Genomic DNA, 14,781 nt, shown 5'->3' with positions numbered 1-14,781 from the left:
GGAACTAAAAGTACTAGTAATGACTTTCTTTTTATTATCTAGCCTAAGAAAAATGGGGTTTTGGTTTAACTAACTAATTATCTAAACTAAGAATTTATAGAAAGTAGAATTGGGGAATTACTTTTGGAAAAACGATTGAATTAAGACAATATCTAAGGAAGAATCCACCTAGACTTCACTTGTTATTCTGACTCCAAATCGGACGATTTATTCATTTAACTTGTTCCGTAGAGATCCCTAAGTTATGTTATTATCCCTATTCAAGACTAATAACGTCTAATCCCTAGATTGAATAATTGAGACTTTTCTCTAATTAACACCCTAGGGTTGCATTAACTCGATCTATGGATCCCCTTATTAGGTTTCACCCTAATCCGGCAAAATCTTGTCACCCTATCTCTAGGGTGCAATCAACTCCGCTTAATTATGACAAAAGTACTCTTAGACAGGGTCTATTCCGCCTCTGCCTAAGAGCTTATCTTGAATCAGATTCCTGGGATATCAAAATAAGAATTAAGAACACATAATTAAGAACAAGTTAAATATTTATCATACAATTCAGAAAATAATAACATGATTCGTCTTAGGTTTCACTCCCCTTAGGTATTTAGGGGATTTAGTTCATAACTAAAAAGGAAAACATCTCAAAAGAATAATGAATACAAAATATAAAGAAAACCCAAAACTCCTAAAGGGAAATTGAGGGGAGATCTTCAGTCTTGATGGTGAATTCGGCTTCTGAGATGGATCAATCGACTTCCCTTCAGCAGTTTCTTGCCTCCTTTTCTCCGTGTCCCCCTTCTTTCTCCTCTCGGGTCTATTTATAGGATTTGTAATGCCCAAAAGCCCTCAAAATTAGCCTTTTCTGAATTGGACTCAACTTGGGCTCGATAGGGACAAGCCTGTGTACGATCACTTCAGGTCGTGCTCGAACCTAGTAGAATGGCATGGGCGTGTGTTCTACCCGTGTGAGTCGTGCTTCGATTCTACCAAATTGACATGACCGTGTGGTCTGCCCGTGTGAGGAAGTCCAGGCCGTGTTGATTTCGTACTTTGGCCTATTTTCTCCGTTTTCGGCCCGTTTCTTGTTCCTTTCACTCTTTTATGCTTGCCTAAGGATAAAACATGAAATTAAAGCATTAGGAGCATCGAATTCACCAATTCTAAGGAAAAATCATCCATAAAATGTATGAAGCATGGGGTAAAAATATGTATAAATTACGGTTTATCAGCAGTACTAAGGAGGGTGGTTCCTCAGCGCTTCTCGATCATCCTCATATGTAACATGCTCGAGATGCCCTGTGGTGACATCTAGCTGATGAGAGTGAGGAAGGATGTTTGGGCTGCTGTATTGAGGAGCCCAAAGTGTCGAGCCAACCAAGTTACGTAGGGGCCAATAGAGATGACTCCCCTCCGATGCCGCTCCGTCTGGAGGCGAATGCCAAGGGCAATGAAGTAGGCGAGGTCAAAGATGCGTCCATTCTCCATACTCCATAGAAAGTAGGCATCGTGAGTGTTGTCGACACCGGTGCTCTCTCACTGGCCTGTCAAAGTGTGTGCCAAAATGGCGTGTAGGTACCTCAAGGAGGGAGAGAGAGTCGATGCCTTGGAGCGGCTGGTATCGTAGGAAGCTGAGCTGGGGACTAAAGCATCCCAACACTTCGAAGAGGAGTAGTGGATGTGGCGATGGAGGGTGTTGAGCTCGTTTTCTTCCATGAACTCCTCCGTATAAAGGCCAAAAGCGATACCGAACTCGGGCACACTTAACTAGTGGACTAAATTGTTGAGACAGAACTGGACCATTCCAGGGTCATCGAAGTTGGCCATGACATCTTAAACATGGAAGGTCGAGCAAAGTTCAAGTGTAAGCTCAAGGTATGTTGCCTCGATGATCGCAAAGAAAAGTTCCCATAGATAGGTTGTCGAGAAGGCTCGGACATCGTCAGCAAGCTGAACTTGTTCAAGCGAGGTCTAGTCAACGCAGCGGCCCACACCTAAAGGTCGTGCCAGAAATATCTAAAAAAGTTCCTCCTGATTTCCTCGTGGAAACTGGAGGAAGGGGTGTCGATTTTCTGAGATGGGACCTGAGGATGACGCTGCTCCTTTTCGCTTCTTCGAGGCTTACCACGTGACGATGACATTGTACCTACATTGAAAAATCGAAACTTAACCAATATGTCCCAAAAATAGCATAGAAGCACAAAACTAAATATGAAGATTTCATGAGACTTACGTAATGGATGAAGTAAACAAAACTACTAAATGTATCAAGTTATAGTATTATTGGAATAATGTAACAGGAATATGAATGAATGTATATGGGAAGCATAAATTTCATGAAACTAGGAAAAATGAAAAAGTAGAGCATAATAGAGTAACTAAAATGACAAAATTCTTATAAACAAGCAAAAGTATTCTATTGTTCTAACTATGAGAATTCATTTAAAATAAGAAATGGAGCAGAGAAATCATGAACTAAACAAAATATTCAAAGGAGATAGAGAAAAAAGACTAAACAAATCAAAAACAAGGAACTTGGGGCGTCGAAATTGGTGTTGTAGGCGGCACACGGGCGTGAGGGGTAAGGTGTATGGAGTTGCAGCGGCTAGGGTTAGGGATTTTTGGGGAGGGAGATGATGAATAGTGAGGGGTTTTTATAGATTATGGGGCACACGCGAATTTTGAATTTGGGCACGTTTGACATTCGGCCCACGCCCGTGTTACTCGGGCGTGTGAGTGCACACGGCCGTGTCTCTCTTTGTTCGTTTCTTCCACGCTAGTGTTTACTTCAAAGGTTCACCCACGGATGATTAGCACGGGTGTGTCGCACACCCGTGCTAGTTTGATAGGTTCTCACACGGTTTCGAGGCACGGGCGTGTCGAACGCCCGTGTTGTTTTGGAAGCTTCACCCACGGCCATGTCACACGACCGTGGCGACTTTATCGTTTCCCGTATTGGAAAAATTTTGCCCTATTTTCGCACGACCTAAGGCACACCCGTGTGCCTGGCCGTGTGGTATTTAGAGAGTCTATGTACCATGATTCGGATAGTACGTTAGATGTTAAAAACTCAAATTTAAAGAAATTAATACTGTTAGTGCTCGGGTTGCCTCCCAAGAAGCGCTTATGTATAGTTTAAGCTCGACTTACTTCTCTGGTGCATGATCATGGTAAATTGGGGAGTTTACACTCCTCATCCTTACTATCAATTTTATCAACATACGATTTAAAACGAGTACCATTTACCTTGAACGTGCCAAATTTAGAGTGGTTTACCTCGACTGTACCGTATGGAAAAATACTAATTACCGTAAGAGGGGTTTCTTCATTTGGTTCAGAAGTGGTGATTCGAGGATCTGTTGCATTGAGTAGTACTTTGACTCCAAATTTAAGTTGATTTTTAGAGGAATTAAGCTCCTCATGGCGTGGTTTTGGTTTATCGTGTTTTCTCGGTTTATGTGTCCGGCATTCATCTAGCTCATCGATTTGTAACCTTCGTTCTTCATGGATAGGTTCTTTGTTGTTGCTTGGCTTATGTATGTTCTTCGAACCTGTTTTCTGCAAAGAAGGTTGCACTATATGGTTAGTTTTAGCCAAATGATTTGTACAGTCACCTTCGATTTTTGATGTGTTTTGCAAATTACGGGCTTGAAGCATGATTGTTTTGTCTCCCACACGAAGTGTGAGTTCACCTATGCCAACGTCAATAATTGTTCTGACGGTTACTAACAAGGGCCTTCCTAAAATTAAGGGGACGTTGTTATCCTCTTCTATGTCTAGAATAACGAAATCAACTGGGAATATAAATTTGTCGATTTTAACGAGTACATCTTCAATAATACCCCTAGGAAATCTGATAGTTTTATCTGCTAATTGAATGCTCATCCTAGTTTGTTTGGGTTTCCCTAGACCTAGTTGTTTAAATAATTTGTAAGGTACAACATTGATACTAGCCCCTAAATCAGCCAACGCATCATTAACATCTAAACTACCAATTAAACAAGAATTGTAAAACTCCTTGGATCTTTTAGTTTGTTAGGCAGCTTATTCTGTAGAATGGCTAAGCAGACCACGTTCAGCTCCACATGCGATGCTTCATCTAATTTCCGTTTAATTACTAAAAGCTCCTTTAAAAACTTGACTGCGTTTGGCATCTGTGAAAGGGCTTCAATAAACGGTAAGTTAATATGTAGTTTCTCTAGAAGTTTAAGGAATTTACCAAATTGTTCGTCTGAGTGGTCTTTCCTTGTCGCCTTGGGGTATGGCACGCGAGGTTTATATTCTGTAATCACTGGCTTTGGCTCATTGTGGCCTACCTCATCCTTACCTTTGTTTACCACCGTTTCTGGCCTTGGTTCTGCAACTAGCCCTTCCTCATCTTGAATGGCAATCACGTTGAGTTTCTCCCTTGGGTTAGATTCAGTGTTGCTTGGCAGGCTACCTTCTGGTCATTCAGAAATCAACTTGGCGAGTTGTCCAATCTGAGTTTCAAGCCCCTGGATTGATGCTTTTTGATTTTTGAGTGCGGTCTCAATATTCTAAAAATGAGTTTCTAACACTGAGATGAATTTTGTTAGCATCTCCTCAAGGTTCGATTTTTTCTCTTATTGGTAGGGTGGTTGTTGGAAGCCTGGAGGTGGTGGTCTCTGATTCCCTTGGCCTCCCCATGAAAATTTTGGGTGGTTCCTCCAACATGCATTGTAAGTATTGCTATAGGGATTGTTTTGAGATCGAGGATTGTTACCTATGCAATTTAACTGTTCGTTCTCATGTTGTGGCCATAAGGTGGGTATTTTGAACTGGTTGATCCGCCTCCACTTGCTTCGCATTGCATTACTGGGTGAACCTGTGAAGAACTAAGAAAACCATCAATTTTCTTATTCAAGAGTTCTACCTGATTAGATAGCATAGTGACCGTATCGATGTTATAAACGTCGACTGTTTCCGTTGGCTTTGTCCTCATGACTTGCCACTGATATTTATCCAGTGGCATCTCTCTATAAATTCATAGGCATCTTCAGGTGTCTTATTATTGATGGTTCTGCCAGTAGCTACGTCAACCATTTGTCGAGTCGAAGGATTTAGGCCATTATGAAAGGTTTGAACCTATAGCCAAAGTAGTAACCCATGGTGAGGGCATCTTCTCAAGAGGTCCTTGTATCTCTCCCATGCATCGTAGAGTGTTTCTAAATCCATCTGCACAAAGGAAGAAATATCATTACGTAATTTACCCGTTTTAGCCGGCGAAAAATATTTTAATAAAAAATTTTTGGTCATTTGTTCCCAAGTAGTGATTGACCCCCGTGGAAACGAGTTCAACCACTGTTTAGCTTTGTTTCTCAATGAAAAAGGGAATAACTGAAGATGAATGGTGTCATCAGAAACGCAATTAATTTTAAATGTATCACATAGTTCCAAAAAGTTTGACAAGTGAGCGTTGGGATCCTCGTCCTGCAAACCATCAAACTGAACAAACTGTTGTATCATTTGAATTGTGTTAGGTTTCAATTCAAAAGTTTTTGTGGCTACAGTCGGTCTAACTATGCTTGATTCAGTTCCTGTTAAAGAAGGTTTAGCATAATCATACATAGTGCGCGGAGCAGGATTCTGATTAACAGCAATCGCAGGAGGTAGCGGATTTTCTTGGTTTTCAGCCATCTCCTCGGTTGTGGTTGAAGAACCGTCCTCTTGCTCATCCTCTGTGTATCTTAGGCTTCGCCTTATTCCTCTCCGATTTTTGCGAACTGTGTGGTCGATCTCACCGTCAAAAAGTAGTGGTCCTAACAGGTTTCTTCTGGCCATAAACTAGAAAAACCTGTCAAAAGGAAATAAGAGAAAAATTAGAAAAGAAAATAAAAATTTAAATTGTAATAAAAGTAAAGTGGCTAAAGTAATAAAAATCGAGTTTTCCTAATATCCTAATTCTCCGGAAACGGTGCCAAAAACTTGATGCATAATATTCGTAACAGGTTTTAAGGATTTCTGAATGAAACGTTCTTAAGACTAACTTATTATCACAATTAAGGCAAGTGTACCTATCGAAAAGTAGTATAGTTCAGCAAGACCGGATTGTCGAACCTAAAGAAACTACGAGTACTAGTATTTACTTCCTTTTTATTATCTAGCCTGAAATTTAAGAGGTTTGGTTGTCTAAACTAATTACTAACTAATAAAGCACAGAAAGAAAAACTTGGGAAAATACTTTGGGGAAAATTCGATTGATTGAGACAATACCTAAGGACAAATCCACCTAGACTTCACTTCTTATTTGACTCTGAATCAGAAGATTTATTCATTTGACTTGATCCGTAAAAATCCCTAAGTTATATTATTATCTCTCTCGAGACTAATAACGTCTAACCCTAGGTTGAATAATTAAAATCTCTTTCTAATTAACACCCTAAAATTGCATTAACTCGATCTATGGATTCCTTTATTAGGTTTCACCCTAATCCAAAAAAGTCTTGCCACCCTATCTCTAGGCGCGCAACCAACTTCGCTTAATTATGACAAATTTACTCTTAGAAAGGGTCTATTCCTCCTCTAAATATGAGCTTAACTTGAATCAATATCCTGGAATATCAAAACAAGAATTAAGAACACATAATTAAGAACAAGTCAAATATTTATCATACAATTCAGATAATAATAACAAGATCTGTCTTAGGTTTCATTCTCCTTAGGTATTTAGGGGTTTAGTTCATACTTCTGAAAGAAAACATCTCAAAAGCATAAAGATAACAAAACATAAGAAAACCCAAAACTCCTTAAGGAATTTGAAGGGAGATCGCAAGTCTTGATTATGAATCTGGCTCTTGAGATGGATCAATCGGCTTTCCCTGAGTAATTCCTTGCTTCCTCCTCTGCATCCCCCTTTCCTAAGTGCCTCCTCAAGTGTTTAAATAGGCTTTGGAATGCCTAAGAGCCCTCAAAATTGGTCTTTCCCGAATTGGACTAAACTTGGGTTCGGCAGGGACACGTCCGTGTACGATTACTGAAGGTCGTGGTCAATGTTGTTAAATGGGCACGGGCATGTGATCCACCTGTCTAAGTCGTGCTTCAATCCTGCCAAACTAACACACCCATGTGACACGGCCATGTGAGGAAGTCCAGGCCATGTTGTTTTCCCATGTAGGTCCATTTTCTCCATTTTCGGCTCGTTTCTCGTTCTTTTTACTCTCTTATGCTCTCTTAAGTGTAAAACATGAAATTAAAGGATTAGGAGCATTGAATTCACCAAATCTAAGGAGAAACCATCCATAAATGCGTTAGGCATGGGGTAAAATATGTATAAATTACGGTTTATCAGGCCTAAATCCTTCGACTAGACAGATGATTGACGCAGCTGCTGGAGGAACTATCAATAATAAGACACCTAAGGATGCTTATGAATTCATAGAAGAGATGCCACTGAATAATTGTCAGTGGCAATTCATGAGGACAAATCTGACGAAAGCAGCCAACATTTTTAACGTCGATTCGGTCACCATGCTCTCTAATCAGGTAGAACTTTTGAATAGAAAAATCGACGCTTTTCTTGGTTCTTCACAGGTTCACCCAGTAATGCAGTGTGAAGCAAGTGGAGGTGGATCAAGCGATTCAGAATACCCACCCTATGGTCACAACATAGAAAACGAGCAGTTAAATTACATGGGTAATAATCCTCGATCTCAAAATAATCCTTATAGTAACACTTACAATGCAGGATTGAAGAACCACCCAAATTTCTCATGAGGAGGCCAAGGTAATCAGAGACCACCACCCCCTCCAGGCTTTCAACAACCACAGTACCAGTAGGAAAAGAAGCCAAACCTTAAGGAGATGCTAACAAAATTCATCTCGGTGTTAAAAACTCGTTTTCAGAATATCGAGACGGCACTTCAGAATCATCAAGCGTCAATCCAAGGGCTCGAAACTCAGATAGGCCAGCTCGCTAAATTGATATTTGAACGACCACAAGGTAGCCTACCGAGTAACACTGAATCTAACCCAAGGGAGTAGCTCAATACAATTACCATTCAAGATGAGGAAGGGTTAGTTGCACCTGAACCAGAACTGAGGCAAGAAACTGTGGTAAGTAAAGATAAAGGTGAGTTGGACCACAATGACCAAATACAGGTAAGTAAAGTGTACAAACCACATGTACCATACCCAAATGCGACAAGGAAAGACCACTTAGACGAACAGTTCGGTAAATTCCTTAAACTTTTAAATAAATTACATATTAACTTACCGTTTATTGAAGCTCTTTCGCAGATGTCGAACGCAATCAAATTTTTAAAGGAGCTTTTAGCAAATAATCGGAAGTTAGATGAGGCATCGCATGTGGCGTTAAATACAGTTTGCTCAGCCATACTACAGAATAAGCTGGCAAACAAACTGAAGGATCCAGGGAGTTTTACGGTTCCTTATTTAATTGGTAGCTTAGATGTTAATAATGCTTAGGCTAATTTAGGGGCTAGTATCAATGTCATGCCTTATAAAATGTTTAAACAGCTAGGTCTTGGGAAACCCAAACAAACTAGGATTTCGTTGATTTCGTTGATTTAGACATAGAGGAGGATAGTAACATGCCTTTAATTTTAAGGAGGCCTTTTTTTAGCAACTACTAGAACAATAATTGATGTTGGCACAGGTGAACTCACACATCGTGTGGGAGACGAAACAATCACCCTTCAAGCTCGTAATTCGAGTAACACATAGAAAATTGAAGGTGGTTGTATAAATCATACTGTTAAACTGGATCATGTGGTGAAACCTTCCTGGTAGGAAACACATTCAAACAACACACATGAGCCATGTTCGAGTAACGACAAAGGACCTATCTATGAAGAACGAAGGCTACAACTCGAGGAACTAGATGAATGGCGGACACATAACTGAGGACACACGATAAACCAAAACCACACCATGACGAGCTCAATATCTCACCAAATCAACTTAAGGTTTGAGACAAAGTTCTATTAGATGCAGCAGACCCTCGTATTGCCACTTCTGAACCTAACAGAGTAATCCCTCTTACGGTACTCAACATTTTCCCATATGGTACATGTAGACACTCAATTTTTCCCGGGCCCAAAAATAAGTTCAAAAAAAAATAAAAATAAAAATAAAACAAAGTCCAAGTCCAAGTCCAGTACAAAATTACAAACATATAATTTGGCCCAATCGAAATAGCCCATTACTTGAAAAGATTTAAGGTCTATCTATAAGCTTGACTCATATGGAAATATAATCTTTAAGGATATGCAATCTTAGATATGATATGCAATCTTAGATATGATACAATCTTAGATATGATATGCAATCTAAGATATGATATGCAATCTTGAAGATATGATCTTGTAATCTTGGAGATTTAATTTGTAGATATCCTTTAATCTTAACCATTGATGTAATTGATCTGTACCGTTGGATTTGAGGAGGCTCAACTATAAATAGAGGCCTCTCCCTTCATTGTAACACACTTGAGTTTTGGGAAGCAATAAGAATTCTTGAGAGCATTCACTCAAATTTCTCTGCCTCTTGCGTTCTTACTCTCTGTGGTTTGTTCTTATTTTATTCTTCGTCTATCTTAGTTTTTCAACCCTTTTTTTATTTTAATTTCTTCATTTTTCAAATATGTATATTTATTCCTATCTTTTATACATTTGATTATGTATTTTATATATTATAATATTTAACCTTTTTATATAGTTTATTTTCAAATATATATTTCTATGCATGTATATATATTATATTATCATTTCATGTATTTTGAACTATTGCATTATATTTTTATAATTTGTAAATGTTCTATTTATTCATTTTTTTAGTGTATGTCATTTATCTTATTTGTGCATAGTTTCATTTTTTTATATGCTATGTTTAATTATTTCTTTTATGTGCTATTTTATGATATATATTGTTGTATAATTTTTGCATGTATTATGTTTTTCTTTTAGTTTACTCATGTTTTTATTTGTTTATTATCTTATATTTACCCTAGTATGATTTTTTTCATTAAACGTATGTTCATGTTATTTAGTTTTGTCTTAATGATATTATTTATGTTTGTATGGAAATGTTAGAATATTTTGTACATCTATGCTTCATGATGCATTAATATGTCATCCTAAAACATCACTTAAAATAATATTCCAAGGTTTTTTAAAAAAATAAAAAATAAAAGGCAATGCCTGATGTTTGGAAACTTCGAGAAAGGTAGTGCCCTAACTTACTTGGTTGCGACTTTTCTCGTTGAATTCGAATAGTCAAGCACCCTTCTAGGTGATTTTGAGTTTTCAAAACTTAAACAATTATTTCGAGATTTCAAAACATAGTGCCTTAACTTACTGGATATGGCGTTTTGTTGTTTTGAGATAGAAATTTTCGAAAGATGAGCTTAGTTTCGAAGGTTTTAAAATGTTGCGTCCTAACTTACTGGATGTGATGTATTGACTTGTTTAAAATAAGTGAGCCTTAATTTTCAAATTTGAGACATTCTAATTAAAATAGGTTTGCATCTTAAAACTTTCAAATTTCCGACATTAAAGAACTTGATAATCAATTAGGTACCAATTTTGGGCGTTACGAGGGTGCTAACCCTTCCTCGTACGTAACCGACTCCCGAATCCGTTTTCTCGACTTTTGTAGACCAAAATTAATGTTTTAAAACAAAACATTTTATAAGGTGATCCAATCACACCTAAAAAGATTGGTGGCGACTCCTGTTTTCATTTTTCTTAAAGTCAATTCCCATTTTCTAAAACTCAATTTAAAAAATTGGATTCAGCAGTACAGTCAAGGTAATTCATCCCAAATTCGACACTTTTAAGGTAAACAGTACTCATCTTAAACCTTATTTTGATAAAATTGATAGCAGGGATAAGGAGTGTGAACTCCTCGCACCACCATGACCATGCAACAGAAAGGTAAGTCAAGCTTAGACTATAAATTGATAGCAGGGATAACGAGAGGCAACCCGAGCACTGACGATGTTAACTTCTTTAAAATTTTAGTTTTTAACATCTAATCACTAACTGAGTCATTGAAACACAGGTTTTCTAATCCACACAGCCAGGCACACGGGCGTGCCTTAGGTCGTGCTCACACTACGGGAGGAGACACGATCGTGCGATACAGCCGTGTGAAAACAGGGCAAAATTTTTCCTTATCACGGGATGCGATAAGTTGCCATGGCCGTACGACGTGGCCGTGGGCGAATCTGTCAAACCAACACGGGCGTGTGACACGCCCGTGTCTATAAACCATGGTTGAAATTGAGAATTTAGCACGGGCGTAGGAGAAGTGAACAAAGCAGAACACGACCGTGTGACACGGCCATGTGCACCCACACGCTTAAGGAACACGGGTACGGGCCGAATGCCAAACGCGCCCAAATTTAAAAAATCGAGAAACACACGGGTAAAAATTAGGGCACACGGGCGTGCCCTACAGTCGTATGCCCCAAATCTTTAACTTATTTCATGATATTTTGTTTTATTTTGAGTAATTAATCATCGTTATAATGATAGAATACTTATTCTCTTTGTTAAGAAATTTTCCATGTTAGTCAATACATTTTGCTACATTCATTAATTTTTCTTGTTTCCGTAGATTTCATGTTTACCCACACCATATTTCATAGTTATCAAACCCACATGCATTCGCTCACTAGATATTTTCATAGTCCTATTCATAGTAATGACTTAATATATCTTATTGGGTTTTTTTTAAGCATAATTGTTCTTTAGTACGTGACTTCTATGAAGTATCTCTATTTGTTTTACCATGCATATTTTTCCATGCTATTGTTGGAGAGTAATTTTATTTTTATTTCGTCTTGCCATTTATGGTATACTATGTCAACCTCATATGGCAAGAAAACCGCCATCCCCTCTTCGAAGAAAAAAAAGGAGTAGTGTCATCCTCGGGTCCTACCGCTGAGATCCGTCACCCTTTCCTCCAGTTTCCCTTGGGACCCTAGAAGGAACTATTTCAGATATTATGGGCCCGCCTCCTAGGTGTGGGCCGCTGCATTGACTAGGCCGCACTTGAACAAATTCAAATGGCTGACGCGGTCTGAGCCCTCTTAACGACTGAACTGTGGGGGCTCTTCTTTGAGATCATCGAGCTGACATTCCTCGAGCTCAAAATGGTACTCTGCTCGACTTTCCATCTTCAAGTCATCATGGCAAACTTCGACGATCCTGGAACGATCCAGTTCCGTCTTGGTGGTTTAGTGTGCCAGTTGAGCGTACTGGAGTTCATAATTGAACTAGGGCTGTATACGGAGGAGTTCATGGATGACAATGAACTCAACACCCTTCATCGCTACATCCACTACTCTCCCTCAAAGTGCTGGAAGGACCTCGTTCCTACCTCAGCCACCTATGATCCTAGCCGCTCTAAGGTATTAGCCCTCACCCCATCCTTGCGATATCTACACGCCATCTTGGCCCATACTCTGACAGGACGGTGAGAGAGCACTGGCGTCGTAAACACTCACGACGCCTATTTCTTGTAGAACATGGCGAATGGGCACGTCTTTGACCTTGCCTATTTCATTGCCCTCGCCATCCGCCATCAGACGGAGCGGCATAGGAGAGGAGTCATCTCTATCGGGCCCTATGTGACTCGATTGGCTCAGCATTTTGGGCTCCTCAACATAGCGGCACAATCATCCTCTCTCACTCTTATCTGCCAGATGTCCCCACAGGGTATCTCGAGCATGCTACATATGAGGATGATTGAGAAACGACGTGGAACCTACCCTCCTCAGTACTGCCTCGTCCAGTCCACCAATGAGGAGGACCCAGAGGACATTATTGATGATGTCCTTCTACGTCATTAGGACCCACCATCTCACCCACCACCCATCCATCGTCCAGTTTATGCGGTGGCTTCATACTCTGACATCTCTGAGTGCCTTACTCGATTTGAGCAGCAGTGTTTTCAGCGCTTTGATCACATTGATGTTACTCTTCATCAAATTTGTCAACACCTTCACATCTCATCGCCAACACCACCTCACGAACCATCCAGCGATGACGATGTTTAAGACATTTTTATTTTTTTATTTTTATTTCCACTTTTATCTTTATTTATCTTCTCTAAGTACTTTTTATTTTATTTTCCTTTAATATTATTTTAATTTTAGGTTCTATAATTTTTATTGAATAATTTATAATTTTGGCTATTTCATTACGAGTAATTATGCTTCTTTATATTTCCTAAAGAGTTCTTGATTTTATCACAGTTATAAAGAGCTCCAAAGCTCATCATCACTTAGGAACTAAAAACTCCACTGGAAAAGGTTCTCCACGACTTCCATGTCCTACTCGACCACGACCATAGCTACTACCAGATATAATATTCTTTTGGCGCAAGACTTATGGACTAATAAACCTATACCACCACGGGAGTATCCTCCTCCACTCTTATCATTGCCTTGGCTGATTATTCTCCATAAGGAGTTCATTCATCATTCAAGAAGTTTCACTTATCTCATGATTATATATCTATATTTTTCAATATATCTATCTTTGTACATTGATGGCAATGTACATCTTCAGTGTGAAGTGTCTTTAATATCATTATCAAAAATCCCTGAATTTTGTCTTATTCTCATGTGATCTTCTCATACCACTATTAAAATGAATTTTGATTAAGTTATGATTTTTATTGATATGTCATGAATTAAAACATAGGCATTTATGCATTGGTCGTTTACACTTTAAGATATTAGGGAATCAAGCATGATAAGTTGATTTTTGAGGATTAAAAATTTTTAGGTTGTTTCCCCAAGTTTAGATATTATCTTGAGTTGAAATTCACAAGTTTAAACATTAAAAAGCCATAATTTTTGTAAGATCTTGAGCCTTCAGAGCATATGTTATTTCTTCCATGCTCACTTTTATTATGAGTGCGTCAGTATTGATTTGTTACTCTAGAACTTGCTTGATTATGCATGTCAAGACCACACCATTTGATTTGATATGTCGAGATGATAAAGGCACTCGGGTTTAACCTACTCACTCCATAAAAGCCTACCTTCATAATTAACCCTTAGTGAACCCCTTTGAGCCTAACAATCCATTAATTGATTTACCCTCAATATTAACTGATAGACCGTAATTTATACATGTTTTTATCCCATGCTTAGCACATTTATGGATGGTTTCTCCTTAGATTTGGTGAATTTGATGCTCCTAATTCTTTAATTTCATGTTTTATACTTAGGTGAGCGTAAGAGAGTAAAAAGAGCGAGAAACGGGCTGAAAACAAACAAAATAGACCCACATGGGAAATCAACACGGCCTGGACTTCCTCACACGGGCGTGTCACACAGCCGTGTCCCTTTGGCAAGATCAAAGCACGACTTACACGGGTAGACTACACACCCATGCCTATTCAGCAGCCTTGACCACAGGCTGGAGTAATCGCACACGGGCATGTCCCTGTCGAGTCCAAGTATAACCCTATTCAGAAAAGACCAATTTTGAGGGCTCTTAGGCATTCTAAAGCCTATTTAAACACCTGAGGAGGCACTTAGGAAAGGAGAAGCAGAGGAGGAGGCAAGGAATTACTCAAGGGAAGCCAATTTTCCATCTCAGAGACCGGATTCATCATCAAGACTGGAGATCTCCCTTCAATTTCCATTCAGGGGTTTTGGGTTTTCTTTATATTTTGTATTCATTATTCTTCTAAGATGTCTTCTTCTATAATTATTAACTAAACCCCCTAAATACCTAAGGGGAATGAAACCTAAGACAGATCTTGTTATTATCATCTGAATTG

General features: G+C 38.9%; 1 non-coding gene across 1 annotated transcript; it reads left to right on the top strand.

Annotated features, from left to right (window-relative positions):
* The first annotated feature begins 5,122 nt into the window (after positions 1–5,122).
* On the top strand, positions 5,123–5,229 carry LOC121205716 (small nucleolar RNA R71). The gene has a single exon (XR_005900791.1). It is a non-coding gene; the product is annotated as a small nucleolar RNA R71 (small nucleolar RNA).
* Positions 5,230–14,781: the final 9,552 nt, after the last annotated feature.

This window comes from Gossypium hirsutum, chromosome A08 (assembly GCF_007990345.1).
Source record: "Gossypium hirsutum isolate 1008001.06 chromosome A08, Gossypium_hirsutum_v2.1, whole genome shotgun sequence".
Lineage (NCBI taxonomy): Eukaryota > Viridiplantae > Streptophyta > Magnoliopsida > Malvales > Malvaceae > Gossypium > Gossypium hirsutum.
This window is presented reverse-complemented; position numbering and strand designations above follow the sequence as displayed.